The 15,789-nt window shown below is 41.2% G+C and overlaps 1 long non-coding RNA gene across 1 annotated transcript in view; it reads left to right on the top strand.

The window, feature by feature from the left end:
* Positions 1 to 14,640, top strand: part of LOC134935554 (uncharacterized) — a 148,971-nt gene extending 134,331 nt beyond the window's left edge. Inside the window, exon 3 of the long non-coding RNA XR_010180243.1 lies at positions 14,400 to 14,640. This is a non-coding gene — a long non-coding RNA (uncharacterized LOC134935554). The remainder of the gene's footprint in view (positions 1 to 14,399) is intronic.
* The last annotated feature ends 1,149 nt before the right edge of the window (positions 14,641 to 15,789 follow it).

Raw genomic sequence — 15,789 nt, 5'->3', positions numbered from 1 at the left:
ATCTGATTGCGATCCAGAAGGCAGGTATGCCATCGTCTCCATTAAATTATACTCTCCCACCTATACCTTATGCTCAATCTATGCTCCTAACTCCTACTCTAAATCTTTCTTTCAACTTATATTACGTAAATTATTACCCTTTACTTCTAATAATCTCATTATGGGCGGAGATCTCAATCTGATTTCACACCCACATTTAGACAGATCCCATTCTAGAAGATCCCACCACACACTACCTAAATTAGGTATCCCCTCGATCCTGTCAACTCTACAACTAATCGATGTTTGGAGGGCCCTACACCCTACAGACAGAGGTTACACTTGTCTATCCTCTGCACACCACTCCTTATCCCGCATAGACTACGTCACTCTCTCTAATAACTTATTTTCCCAAGTCCTGGATTCCGGTATAGAACCAATCATCGTATCCGATCATGCTTTGGTATGGCTTACAGTAAAAACACACAATGAGAGATCCACACATAAGACCTGGAGATTTCTAGCGCACTTATCTAAAATTCCTAGATTCATTAATCATGTAGTACACTCGTGGAACGAATACCATGAAAATAACAAACAGTATCTAGCCACTAATCCAACGCTATATTGGATGTCCGCAAAGGCGGTCTTGAGGGGTTCTATCCTGAACTTTGAATCCAAGGAAAAAAAGAACTGTTCTAAATCTTACCTCCTTCTCCAACAATCCCTCATAGAGGCTTACTCAAATTATAGTACACAGCCCACCCCTGCCAACAAATCCATATATTTAACAGCTAAAATAAAATTTGAGGAAACCCTTCAAGCCCTAACTGACAAATCACAATTCTACTCTAATTACTGCTTTCACAGATATGGCAAAAAAAACAGTAAGTTACTGACCAACATTCTTAATGGAACTAGACCCCCTATGACAGTACACCCCCTAATCCAACCAGATGGCACACATACTACATCCAACAAGCATATCTCCCAAAATATGCAACACTATTATACAAACATATACTCTCACCCCCAGGCACCTCCGAATATTGATCCCTCTACACCTTCCCCCCCTCTCAACCCCCCCCCCCCCCCCCGATCCTTATGGGACTCACTTACATATCCCCAAATCCCTAATGACTCTAATAATTCATTAACACGACCGATCACTCTCACTGAAGTCACTCAGGCCATTAAATCACTAAAATCAGCTAAAGCACCAGGACCAGATGGCTTTAGTGGAGATTTTTATAAATTATTTGAAAATCGCATTTCCCCAGTTTTAGTTTCAGTATTTAACTCTTCTCTTCAATGCAGCCCTCCCCTCTTACTTTAATTCGGCAATTATCAAATTAATACTTAAACCTGGCAGAGATCCTGCTCTATCTGCTTCATATAGGCCCATCTCCTTATTAAATTCTGACTACAAACTCCTTACAAAAATCTTAGCCATGCGTCTCAACCCTAATCTTCCTTCAATAATACACCATGACCAAACGGGATTCATCAAAGGCAGACATTCACTTACAAATATTTGCAAGGTTTTAGCGGCAGTACACACATGTAGTGGGGGAACAGGTGGATCCAGTGGAAAAGTTATTCTCTCTTTCGACGCAGAAAAAGCTTTTGACTTAGTACACTGGCCTCACTTGTTCCTCACTATGGAGAGATTTGGCATCCCACCCACTTTTATCTCGTTTATTAGAACATTATATGCAATGTCATCCTCACAAATTTCATGCAATGGATTCCTATCTCCCCCCTTCCCAATTCAGAAAGGTACTAGGCAGGGATGCCCCCTGTCACCACTTCTTTTTGATATAGCGATTGAGCCTTTAGCTATTGCCCTTCGCTCCGCATCAGACTTCACAGGCATAAACGTCTCCTCTTTGGAATTAATAGTGTCCCTCTTTGCAGACGACATGCTACTCTTCATATCAGATCCCGCTAAATCCCTCCCAGTAATATTAGAGATAATATCATCTTTCAGCCTAATAGCAGGTTATAAAATTAATGTCTCTAAATCAGAAATCCTCCCCATATCTACACAATCCCCCGACTTCCACTCCCTATCGATACTATCCCAATTCCGCACACAATCCTCACAACTTAAATATTTAGGTGTACAGATCACTAACGACCCTCACTCTTTATATCCAGCTAACTTCCCCCCCCTTCTTACAAAAATCCACTCTCAACTAGATGTTTGGTCTAAACTCCCTCTATCTCTGCTAGGCAGAACAGCCGTTTTGAAAAGTGTAATTTTTCCAAAAATATACTACCCCTTACAATTACTGCCATGTGCCCTATCCAAATATGATTTTAGTAATCTCGAGAAAAGAATTTCACAGTTCTTATGGCAGGGCAAACGCCCGAGATTAGCCCTAAAAAAGCTATACAAAACAAAGTCAAATGGAGGCCTTAGCATCCCAAACTTTGCACTATATTCCATCACAACACAATTCAGGATAATTGCCGATTGGCTTATGGAAACCTCAAAGTTCACTGATAAGGCTCTTGAACAACGCCTGTTTTATCCATTCTCCCCAGGAGCTCTATTACACACACCAGCCCATTTAATACCTCCACACATTTCAAACCACTCTTTATTTAGAGATACATACAGCAGCTGGATCAGAATGAGTAAGAACCTCAAATTCCCACATACAAACTCACCTTTTTGCCCACTATGGGGCAACCCCAATTTTCACCCCTCCCTAACTAACCCAATGTTCCGCCAATGGTCTCAAAAAGGCCTTAATCTAGCCACAAAACTCTTTGATCCTGGTGGACATATACTTACGTTCTCCACTCTAAAGGATACTTATGATCTCCCTAATTCTCACTTTTATTTATATTTACAAGCTAGACACTATGCATTATCCCTACCTTCTCTAAGCTCCTCACTCAAAATTCCTCACCCTCTGGATGCTATCTTCAAATCCTATAACAGCCCTAAATCTTCAACCAAAGCGCTATATGCTCTCCTTATAAATTCATCGAATGACATTGGTCTAAATAACCTTGCGTCTGCCTGGAGTGCTGACATCCCTGGGATTACAGGAGCCGAGATTATTAATACTACCCAATATCAGAAAATAATGAAAGTACTCCATTCATCTTACCTTCAGGAAGTACACTTTAAGTCTATACACAGAATATATCTCTCTCCTGCACAAAGGAGACATATGGATACCTCAGATTCTGGCTCTTGCTACAAATGTTCTATGGCTAACGCCAAATTTTTCCACTGCTTTTGGTCTTGTACTAAGGTATTAAAGTTTTGGCGCAAGATTATAGCTTTTCTCAACTCTACACTACACCTAAATCTAGATCTCAACCCACTCGCCTGTTTATGCCTAAATTTTAAAGATTGGAACTTTTCCAAGATAGAGAGCCCGCCCTCAGCATTTCTTATCACAGTGTTCACAATGGCGAAGAAGCTCATCTTGATACATTGGACGCAAAAATCTGCCCCGACTATCAGAGAACTTCGGAACAGGATCCTACAACTAATCTACTTTGACAAAAGATCACTCTCACTTAACACGGACTGTTCCTTTGAATCCTTTGTCCGAAAATGGGGAAAATATATATATACTTTAGATGATTCTATTCGCACTGACATTTGGAGGAACTTGCTACAATCCTAATAACTTCATTTAGTAGATTTTAGATTTAACCACAATCTCTTTGTATAATTCCTTATTATATAGTCTACGAACTCCTGATATCAACCTCTACCCCCTTCCTCTCCCTTGTCTCTGTCTTGTCTTCACTCACCCTCCCCCCTTCCTTTCCCTTCTTCTATCTTCTCTCACCTCGCTCCTCTTATCTTCCATAATTTTATACCTGTTAAATATTCTTCAGGGACTCACTGCTTATATGTCCTGGTTGAATCTTAGATAACGTACATCTGTGACAATATACCCTGTAAATGTTTTCTCCCATATGTTCAGTTCACCACTCAGATACTATTATATGTATACAGGTAAATGGATTACACATCCTCAGATTTCCCTTTTGAGAGCATTACTAAGTTCCCATATTGTTTTAATGATATGTTACTTATTTGTCAAAAGAAAAACCAATAAAATCCTTAAAACAAAGTATACTATCCATCTTGATTCTATACCTGTGGTGCATTTTAGTTTTGCAGTTTGCTGACAGTGACCACCAGTATATATAGCAGTACGGTACGGTAGGCCACTGCTGTACCTACCTCTGTGTCGTCAAGTATACTATCCATCTAGATTCTATACCTGTGGTGCATTTCAGTTGTGCAGTTTGCTGACACAGTGACCACCAGTATATATAGCAGTACGGTACGGAAGGCCACTGCTGTACCTACCTCTGTGTCGTCAAGTATACTATCCATCTACATTCTATACCTGTGGTGCATTTTAGTTTTGCAGTTTGCTGACAGTGACCACCAGTATATATAGCAGTACGGTACGGTAGGCCATTACTGTACCTACCTCTGTGTCGTCAAGTATACTATCCATCTAGATTCTATACCTGTGGTGCATTTCAGTTGTGCAGTTTGCTGACACAGTGACCACCAGTATATATAGCAGTACGGTACGGAAGGCCACTGCTGTACCTACCTCTGTGTCGTCAAGTATACTATCCATCTACATTCTATACCTGTGGTGCATTTTAGTTTTGCAGTTTGCTGACACAGTGACCACCAGTATATATAGCAGTACGGTACGGAAGGCCACTGCTGTACCTACCTCTGTGTCGTCAAGTATACTATCCATCTAGATTCTATACCTGTGGTGCATTTTAGTTTTGCAGTTTGCTGACAGTGACCACCAGTATATATAGCAGTACGGTACGGTAGGCCACTGCTGTACCTACCTCTGTGTCGTCAAGTATACTATCCATCTAGATTCTATACCTGTGGTGCATTTCAGTTGTGCAGTTTGCTGACACAGTGACCACCAGTATATATAGCAGTACGGTACGGAAGGCCACTGCTGTACCTACCTCTGTGTCGTCAAGTATACTATCCATCTACATTCTATACCTGTGGTGCATTTTAGTTTTGCAGTTTGCTGACAGTGACCACCAGTATATATAGCAGTACGGTACGGTAGGCCATTACTGTACCTACCTCTGTGTCGTCAAGTATACTATCCATCTAGATTCTATACCTGTGGTGCATTTCAGTTGTGCAGTTTGCTGACACAGTGACCACCAGTATATATAGCAGTACGGTACGGAAGGCCACTGCTGTACCTACCTCTGTGTCGTCAAGTATACTATCCATCTACATTCTATACCTGTGGTGCATTTTAGTTTTGCAGTTTGCTGACACAGTGACCACCAGTATATATAGCAGTACGGTACGGAAGGCCACTGCTGTACCTACCTCTGTGTCGTCAAGTATACTATCCATCTAGATTCTATACCTGTGGTGCATTTTAGTTTTGCAGTTTGCTGACAGTGACCACCAGTATATATAGCAGTACGGTACGGTAGGCCACTGCTGTACCTACCTCTGTGTCATCAAGTACACTATCCATCTAGATTCTATACCTGTGGTGCATTTCAGTTGTGCAGTTTGCTGACACAGTGACCACCAGTATATATAGCAGTACGGTACGGAAGGCCACTGCTGTACCTATCTCTGTGTCGTCAAGTATACTATCCATCTAGATTCTATACCTGTGGTGCATTTTAGTTTTGCAGTTTGCTGACAGTGACCACCAGTATATATAGCAATACGGTACGGTAGGCCACTGCTGTACCTACCTCTGTGTGGTCAAGTATACTTTCCATCTACATTCTATACCTGTGGTGCATTTCAGTTGTGCGCAGTATATATAGTAGTAGGCCATTGCATTGATACTGGCATATAATTCCACACATTAAAAAATGGAGAACAAAAATGTGGAGGTTAAAATAGGGAAAGATCAAGATCCACTTCCACCTTGTGCTGAAGCTGCTGCCACTAGTCATGGCCGAGACAATGAAATGCCATCAACGTTGTCTGCCAAGGCCGATGCCCAATGTCATAGTAGAGAGCATGTAAATCCAAAAAACAAAAGTTCAGTAAAATGACCCAAAAATCTAAATTGAAAGCGTCTGATGAGAAGCGTAAACTTGCCAATATGCCATTTACGACACGGAGTGGCAAGGAACGGCTGAGGCCCTGGCCTATGTTCATGGCTAGGGGTTCAGATTCACATGAGGATGGAAGCACTCATCCTCTCGCTAGAAAAATGAAAAGACTTAAGCTGGCAAAAGCACAGCAAAGAACTGTGCGTTCTTATCAATCACAAATCCCCAAGGAGAGTCCTATTGTGTCGGTTGCGATGCCTGACCTTCCCAACACTGGACGGGAAGAGCTTGCGCCTTCCACCATTTGCACGCCCCCTGCAAGTGCTGGAAGGAGCACCCGCAGTCCAGTTCCTGATTGTCAAATTGAAGATGTCACTGTTGAAGTACACCAGGATGAGGATATGGGTGTTGCTGGTGCTGGGGAGGAAATTGACAAGGAGGATTCTGACGGTGAGGTGGTTTGTTTAAATCAGGCACCCGGGGAGACACCTGATTTCTGTGGGACGAATATGGCCATTGACATGCCTGGTCAAAATACAAAAAAAATCAGCTCTTCGTTGTGTAATTATTTCAACACAAATGCGGACAACAGGTGTCAAGCCGTGTGTTGCCTTTGTCAAGCTGTAATAAGTAGGGGTAAGGACGTTAACCACCTCGGAACATCCTCCCTTATACGTAACCTGCAGGGCATTCATCATAAGTCAGTGACAAGTTCAAAAACTTTGGTTGACAGCGGAAGCAGTCCACTGACCACTAATTCCCTTCCTCTTGTAACCAAGCTCCTGCAAACCACACCACCAACTCCCTCAGTGTCAATTTCCTCCTTACCCAGGAAAGCCAATAGTCCTGCAGGCCATGTCACTGGCAAGTCTGACGAGTCCTCTCCTGCCAGGGATTCCTCCGATGCATCCTTGAGTGTAACGCCTACTGCTGCTGGCGCTGCTGTTGTTGCTGCTGGGAGTCGATCGTTATCCCAGAGGGGAAGTCGGAAGACCACTTGTACTACTTCCAGTAAGCAATTGACTGTCCAACAGTCCTTTGCGAGGAAGATGATATATCACAGCAGTCATCCTGCTGCAAAGCAGATAACTCAGGCCTTGACAGCCTGGGAGGTGAGAAACATGGTTCCGGTATCCACCATTAATTCAGAGGCAACTATAGACTTGATTGAGGTACTGTGTCCCCGGTACCAAATACCATCTAGGTTCCATTTCTCTAGGCAGGCGATACCGAAAATGTACACAGACCTCAGAAAAAGAGTCACCAGTGTCCTAAAAAATGCAGTTGTACCCAATGTCCACTTAAACACGGACATGTGGACAAGTGGAGTAGGGCAGACTCAGGACTATATGACTGTGACAGCCCACTGGGTAGATGTTTTGCCTCTCGCAGCAAGAACAGCAGCGGCGGTACCAGTAGCAGCATCTCGCAAATGCCAACTCGTTCCTAGGCAGGCTACGGTTTGTATCACCGCTTTCCAGAAGAGGCACACAGCTGACAAACTCTTACGGAAACTGAGGAAGATCATCGCAGAATGGCTTACCCCAATTGGACTCTCCTTGGGATTTGTGACATCGGACAACGCCAGCAATATTGTGCGTGCATTACATCTGGGCAAATTCCAGCACGTCCCATGTTTTGCACATACATTGAATTTGGTGGTGCAGAATTATTTAAAAAATGACAGGGGCGTGCAAGAGATGCTGTCGGTGGCCCGAAGAATTGCGGGCCACTTTCGGCATTCAGCCACCGTATGCTGAAGACTGGAGCACCACCAAACATTCCTGAACCTGCCCTGCCATCATCTGAAGCAAGAGGTGGTAACGAGGTGGAATTCAACCCTCTATATGCTTTAGAGGATGGAGGAGCAGCAAAAGGCTATTCAAGCCTATACATCTGCCCACGATATAGGCAAAGGAGGGGGAATGCACCTGACTCAAGCGCAGTGGAGAATGATTTCAACGTTGTGCAAGGTTCTGCAACCCTTTGAACTTGCCACACGTGAAGTCAGTTCAGACACTGCCAGCCTGAGTCAGATCATTCCCCTCATCAGGCTTTTGCAGAAGAAGCTGGAGACATTGAAGGAGGAGCTAAAACAGAGCGAATCCGCTAGGCATGTGGGACTTGTGGATGGAGCCCTTAATTCGCTTAACCAGGATTCACGGGTGGTCAATCTGTTGAAATCAGAGCACTACATTTTGGCGACCGTGCTCGATCCTAGATTTAAAACCTACATTGTATCTCTCTTTCCGGCAGACATTAGTCTGCAGAGATTCAAAGACCTGCTGGTGAGAAAATTGTCAAGTCAAGCGGAACGTGACCCGTCAACAGCTCCTCCTTCACATTCTCCTGCAACTGGGGGTGCGAGGAAAAGGCTAAGAATTCCGAGCCCACCCGCTGGCGGTGATGCAGGGCAGTCTGGAGCGAGTGCTGACATCTGGTCCGGACTGAAGGACCTGCCAACGATTACTGACATGTCGTCTACTGTCACTGCATATGATTCTCTCACCATTGAAAGAATGGTGGAGGATTATATGAGTGACCGCATCCAAGTAGGCACGTCAGACAGTCCGTACGTATACTGGCTGGAAAAAGAGGCAATTTGGAGGCCCTTGCACAAACTGGCTTTATTCTACCTAAGTTGCCCTCCCTCCAGTGTGTACTCCGAAAGAGTGTTTAGTGCAGCCGCTCACCTTGTCAGCAATCGGCGTACGAGGTTACTTCCAGAAAATGTGGAGAAGATGATGTTCATCAAAATGAATTATAATCAATTCCTTCGTGGAGACATTCACCAGCAGCAATTGCCTCCAGAAAGTACACAGGGACCAGAGATGGTGGATTCCAGTGGGGACGAATTAATAATCTGTGAGGAAGGGGATGTACACAGTGAAAGGGGTGAGGAATCGGAGGATGATGATGAGGTGGACATCTTGCCTCTGTAGAGCCAGTTTGTGCAAGGAGAGATTGATTGCTTCTTTATTTTGGTGGGGGCCCAAACCAACCAATCATTTCAGTCACAGTCGTGTGGCAGACCCTGTCGCTGAAATGATGGGTTCGTTAAAGTGTGCATGTCCTGTTTATACAATATAAGGGTGGGTGGGAGGGCCCAAGGACAATAACATCTCGCACCTCTTTTTTCTTTCATTTTTCTTTGCATCATGTGCTGTTTGGGGACAATTTTTTTGAAGTGCCATCCTGCCTGACACTGCAGTGCCACTCCTAGATGGGCCAGGTCTTTGTGTCGGCCACTTGTGTCGCTTAGCTTAGTCATACAGCGACCTTAGTGCGCCTCTTTTTTTCTTTGCATCATGTGCTGTTTGGGGACAATTTTTTTGAAGTGCCATCCTGTCTGACACTGCAGTGCCACTCCTAGATGGGCCAGGTGTTTGTGTCGGCCACTTGTGTTGCTTAGCATAGCCATCCAGCGACCTCGGTACAAATTTTAGGACTAAAAATAATATTGTGAGGTGTGAGGTGTTCAGAATAGACTGAAAATGAGTGTAAATTATTGTTATTGAGGTTAATAATACTATGGGATCAAAATGACCCCCAAATTCTATGATTTAATCTGTTTTTTAGGGTTTTTTGTAAAAAAAAAAAGAATCCAAAACACACGCGAATCCGACAAAAAAATTTCAGGGAGGTTTTGCAAAAACGCGTCTGAATCCAAAACACGGCCGCGGAACCGAATCCAAAACCAAAACACAAAACCCTAAAAATGTCCGGTGCACATCACTAGTAAGAATACACTTTATACATGCATTCAACTCTGTATTAGCCCCAGTATGTGGAGGAACTAGCTGTTCCATGTTGTTTTCTCCATGGTCCATGCAATCAGCTGGGATTATTAAATTGGGTTTTCCATAAAGTTTGTGTGAAAATTACAGCTTTGTAGCTTTATCAAGCTCGTATTGCTCAGTTACTATATCATGAGGTGACAGAGGTTAAAAAGGATCATAGATTTTCTCTTTATGGTAATACATTGTGTAATAACCAGCTGTCTATGTTAATAGAAGCAGGACATTGCACCTTATTGGTTTCCAACAGGATTATTTATATTATCCAAATTTGGCTTGCATGGCCAGGACTGCCTTCATAAATTGTGTAATTCCATACATATGGATCAAACAGCCCCCCCATCCTCCCACCCATGACTATGAGCTCCAAAATTCCTCTGCATGCAACTCAGACCTCCCATTCTATACATTTTCTGTCACAAGACTTGATTTGCATGACTGCAAATTTTATAATTTAGTTAGTGTAATCTCTACCACATACTATTTAATTGTCCACCAATTCACTAATTATAATATCATAACCATCTTGGAGTAGAAAATGTAATACTGCAACAGGTACAGTAGTGTAAAAAGAGCATTATTGGACTTTATATTGTCAACTGTAACTTATATAAAATGTACTAATAATGGTAAAAAAAATAGGTATTGCTGGTCATAACATGATAACATTTGACTTGTGCAAAGAAAAATTACTAAAATAAATTAATAGGCAATGGCACTATTGCATAACTCCCAAGATGGCCCTTTCCAGGAGGGACAAAATTCTCTACTCCTGGGCTTTTCCAGGTTAATGGATAAGAAAGGTATTTTACCACAGGTGATGGCAATCACAAATTAAGAAGGAAGTCAAGAGCAGAGCATTCTGTCAAATTGGGAGGTATGTTTGAGGCTTTGTTTCACTACAACTAAATCACGTGTCTGCATAAACTGTACCATCTTCTGAAAGGGGATTAACTTTAATTTACCAAACTGGACACTTACAACATGCATGAAAATAATTTGTAGGAAGTATTTTTAGATATGGTAGCAATAGCGGCTAATTTACAATTCTAGTAAACATGCTGTTACTTCTGATTCTCACTTGAAACCTGAATAAAGTGTAGATCAGGAAATTGCGGATCAGGGAATTACTAAACTTAATGTATGATTGCAAATGCAAGAAACCTAACAAGTAAAATGGGGGAATTAGAAATAATTGCACTTAATGACCAATATGATATAATAGGCATTACAGAGACATGGTGGGACAATTCTCATGATTGGGCGGTAAACATGGAGGGGTACACCTTCTTCAGGAGAGATAGGACTAATAAAAAGCGAGGGGGTCTTTGTCTTTATGTTATACCATTCTTAAAACCGTATTTAAAGGAGTTCATTTATGAGGGGACTGGAGATAACGTGGAGTCATTATGGATTGAGATTTCGAGTGGGGGTAAAGATACAAAAAAAACTTTTAATAGGGACATGCTATAAACCACCAGATATTAGTGTATCTGATGAATTACAACTCTTGTAGCAAATAAAAAAAACTGCAGGAATGGGAGATGTCATTGTAGGGAACTTTAATTACCCAGACATAAATTGGAACACTGAAACAGTAAATACAGCTAGGGGTAACAGGTTCTTAAAGATCATTACTTGTCCCAGGTACTCAAGGAACCAACTAGGCATAGGACTTTACTGGACCTAGTACTAACTAATACTGAGGAAATAATATCAAATACTAAAGTAGGAGAGACATTAGATTATGTGATCACAATATGATGACATTTGATATCAGCTTCCAAGAACAACAATATACAGTAAGGGTCTAACTAAGACTTTTAACTTTAGAAAAGCTAATTTCATATTGCTGAAACATGCAGTAAAGGACATCAATTGGGAAATTCATGGTAAGAATACGGCTGAAATGTGGGATGTTTTTACAACTGCGCTCAATAAGTACAGTAACTTGTATATTCCCAAAGTAAACAAAACCAGGAGTAGTAAATTCAAACAGATGTGGCTTAATAAGAAGGTTAAGGACCAAATTGATAAGAAAAGGTGTGCTTTCAAAGCATTTAAGTCTAACGGGATGGAGGAATCATTCCAGTTCTACAAGGAATGTAACAAAAAATGCAAAAAAGAAATCAGAGCAGCTAAAATTTGAAAACGAAAAACAAAGGAGAGTATATTTTGGAACTCGAAAGGGTTCAGAGGTGAGCCACTAAACTGGTTAAGGGGTTAGAGGCACTGGATTATGAGGAAAGACTTAAAAAGTGAGATACAGTATGTTTACACTGGAAAAGAGGCGACTGAGAGGGGACATTGTTAATATTTATAAATACATTAAGGGACAATACAAGGATTTATCAAATGATTTCTTTATAAAAAAAAACACTACATAGGACACAAGGACACCCTCTGAGGTTAGAAGAAAGAAATTTCATACACAATGGAGAAAAGGGTTCTTCACAGTAAGAGTGGTAAGGATTTGGAATTCTTTGCCAGAGAATTTAGTAATGATGGACACAATCAATAAGTTTAAAAATGGATTAGAAAAATTCCTAGCGGAAAACAATTTGTCTTTTTTTAACCTCAACAACTATGTAGGTGCTTCTGTTTTATCCATATCCTTTATAAAGGGAGAAGGATACAGAGTCCTAGAATTTTAAATAATTGAGTGGAGAGTTGGAAGGTCAAGCTTAAGTTGAATGTTAAGAGTAGCAAGTCAAGTGTAATGACAGTGCATGTTTCAGCTCTGAGAAAATTAGATTTTAGAGCACAGACAAATCCTAGTATGTTTCTATTAAGTATGTGTGCTGATATCTTTTTATGAAGGCAAACCAACCTAGTTGTGCCTTACTTAATATTGATGCTTTAACCACTTGGCTGGCATTGTCTCATCAGATGCGACCACACCAGGCTGTGCTTTCCCTGACATGGTTGCATCTGATGTGATCTGCAAGAAAGTTCACTGTGCAGCTGCAGGAGGAGAAACTTCCTGCAGTTTCCATTCTCAGGTGGACCTCTGTCTGGTCCCTGTGCTTCCTAGTTCCCTCCACCCCCAGTTGCTGCCATAATGCCGATCACTGCTAATTGGTCAGCCCGGCAGCACTTGCCACCCAGTGCCTGCAGACATTAGCAGTTGCTAGTGAAATGTACAAAAACTGCCCTCACCTTAACTGTAGAGCCCACAAGGCTGCAGAGAGTATCAGGTGCCTGGAAACTGAAGTCGCAATGATTTCAACCATCGATGGTCACGATGTTCCGATCACTGATGTTTGTACTGATTTTGTCCTTTTTTTAAATTAAACAGTATTGGACATACTTTAAATAAATGTTCTTAACCTAAGTCAATCATAACAAAAAGAAAACCCTGACAATTTCTGAGCGGTTTTTGGAGAAAATATTAGTCAATTAAGTGGTAAAATTTGACTGATCACTCTCCAAAATCTCATCAGTTTCAGAATCCTGAACCCCATCACATTTTATCTTGGGGTACAGTTTGCAATGTACTAGAAGATCCATGTAGACACACTGATTATACTGTGAAATGCTTTACAGGGCACATTATTGTGATTTATAAATGAATCACTAACAAGCCAAGCTGATAGAAAACTTTTCCATTACTGAAAATACTTTTCTTTAGATACACAAAATAAAGGCCTAAATACACCATCTTGTCTGATTATTTGTTATGTGTTATGTGTTATGGTGCTTGAAACTTGTTAATGCCAAAACAGAACATTGTGAAGTTCAATTTGTAGAGGTGCCCACAATCTTAACACTTATTAAGGTTTACTATGCAGACACTTAGCACAGTGAAAGCTCAAGCTTTATCTTGTGTCTTGGTAATGTCACTCTTATGCTAAAAAGGTAAAAAATCAGTTCAGCGTCTGACTTTTCAGAGGTCATTTGTTACCATATCTTACTTTGAGTTATGATGTATTGTCACCTATGAAATAACTCTGATCTAGTGACAGTAATGAGACAACTATGTATTAGCTTCATGCCTCAAAAAACTGTAATGCCCCCGGTGAATCCTTGACATTCTAAAATTGTTGCAGTTTCCCTAAGCAGTTTCAAATAACTACATGAATAGACTGACATTACAGACAGGCGTGTAATGCTATTTTCACTAAAACCTTGTTTCTGTGTTAACATTTAATTGAGTACGTATTTTGTATGAATATAATTATGAATATTACTTCTTTTTCCAGAACACTGCATTTATAATGATTGCATAGCTCAGGATTATGAGTCTTTAGTGCTCTCTAGCAGCAAATCATGTATTAGTGAACTTAATTAACTTGATTGTATAGTATATTCTTGTAGTACTGTACTACTGTATATTGATTTTAATTGCTGCAATCCTTTTGGTCACCTGTTAGGCTACATAATATACCTAATTAATGAAATTAGGAATGTGTGTGGGGAACTTCCAGAAAGCCATTTACCTGTGATGTGAATTTTTTTTACCACTTTTGACATTTTTATTTAAGCAAATACCCATCAGTATATATAAGGTTGTACTCACTACGAAGTTCTGGGGTTTATTATTCTTTTTTCCAGAGTGAGCCACTTCGTCAGACGAAGGACTTGGTGTCCGAAAAGCTTCAGGCTGCTGGTGAGAATATCCAAAGGGAGAGCTCTTTTCTGTCCAATACTTACCTGAGGAGTTGAAGGAATCCTGGGCCGTCAGTCTCCAATCCCTTATTCCATCTTGGGACGGGTAATGAAGTGGAACCCTGAGCTTTTGTGATCCCCTACCACTATATGTGGTGACATGCTGTTTTATTTCAATGTTATTGTGAGTCTGATGTATTAAAATCAATTTTGTCTTGTCTGTCAGACAATATTGCACTAGATTCTTTTTTGCTTTTATCTTTGAGATTGGGAAACACTCTGGAAGTTTCAAGTGGATTTTCTTATGATGTACGATTGAGAACCTCGCCATTCTTTGATATAAGAAATTGGATTCCATTATTTATCAAAAAAAATCTATGAGGAAAGTATTTCATTTGGTGATATGCGCCATTGTGAGAATCATTTTTTGTGTGTGAAAGGGTCAACCTGGTTTGAAATTCCCGGGACTTCGACCCAGGAATTTACTAGGGACGAACACCCAGCAATTTTGACCTGTGTTGACTCTTACACGCAGAAGAAATACCCATGTTGATCTGCAAATTACCATGTAGAAATTCTTCTACTGGTAATTTGCTTGTCTGTGTGAAAGGGGGGTCAGGCAGGGACCGGCAAAATGACCCAGCGCTCAAATGGCAGGTAAGAGCTGGGATTTTTAAACATTTCTGTCTGAAAGTGGTAGAATTGACATGATTAGGTATGTCTGGAAGGGGTAGTGCAGTAAGACATATTTAAAATAGGTTGAAATAGGAGAACCCATATGGGAAACAACAAAAGCATGTACCCCAGACTAGAATCTCTGCAAAACCGGGGATTCCAAACAAATGTGGATAAAGGAGTCCGTCACTTGAAAGTTTCTTCAACAAAGGGTAGAAGATAGAGGAAACATTTTATAAAATCTGTTTGAACCCAAGTTTCAGTAAAAGGGAATGTTAACAGATATGTCCTCATGTTTCTGGCCTCAATGCACCATGCAGAGGGAGATGCTTGTCATGAGTGAGCTGACAGGTTCCATGCAACTGCATTAACATCTGGCATCTGTTTTTCTGAATATGCTAGGATTTTTCTATGTTAAATATACACTTTTATTGCACATTTATCAAGCCTTATGCTAATTATTTTAATGTTGTTAAGACTTCCTTAGGGGATCCAGTCTAGATCCCGGCTGTCGGGAGGGGGAATAGTCCTGTTTTGCCGGGATTCCAGCTGGCGGTATTGTCGACTGGCGGGATTCTGGTGTTGGTATCCTGACAGCCAGAATCTTGACAGACAGCAAATTGAATGGATCCCCTTCTAACATTGGATCAAAATGTTAGTA

Source organism: Pseudophryne corroboree, chromosome 6 (genome assembly GCF_028390025.1).
Source record: "Pseudophryne corroboree isolate aPseCor3 chromosome 6, aPseCor3.hap2, whole genome shotgun sequence".
NCBI lineage: Eukaryota > Metazoa > Chordata > Amphibia > Anura > Myobatrachidae > Pseudophryne > Pseudophryne corroboree.
Note: the sequence above shows the minus strand (reverse complement) of the source record. Positions and strands in the feature narration are given on the sequence as shown.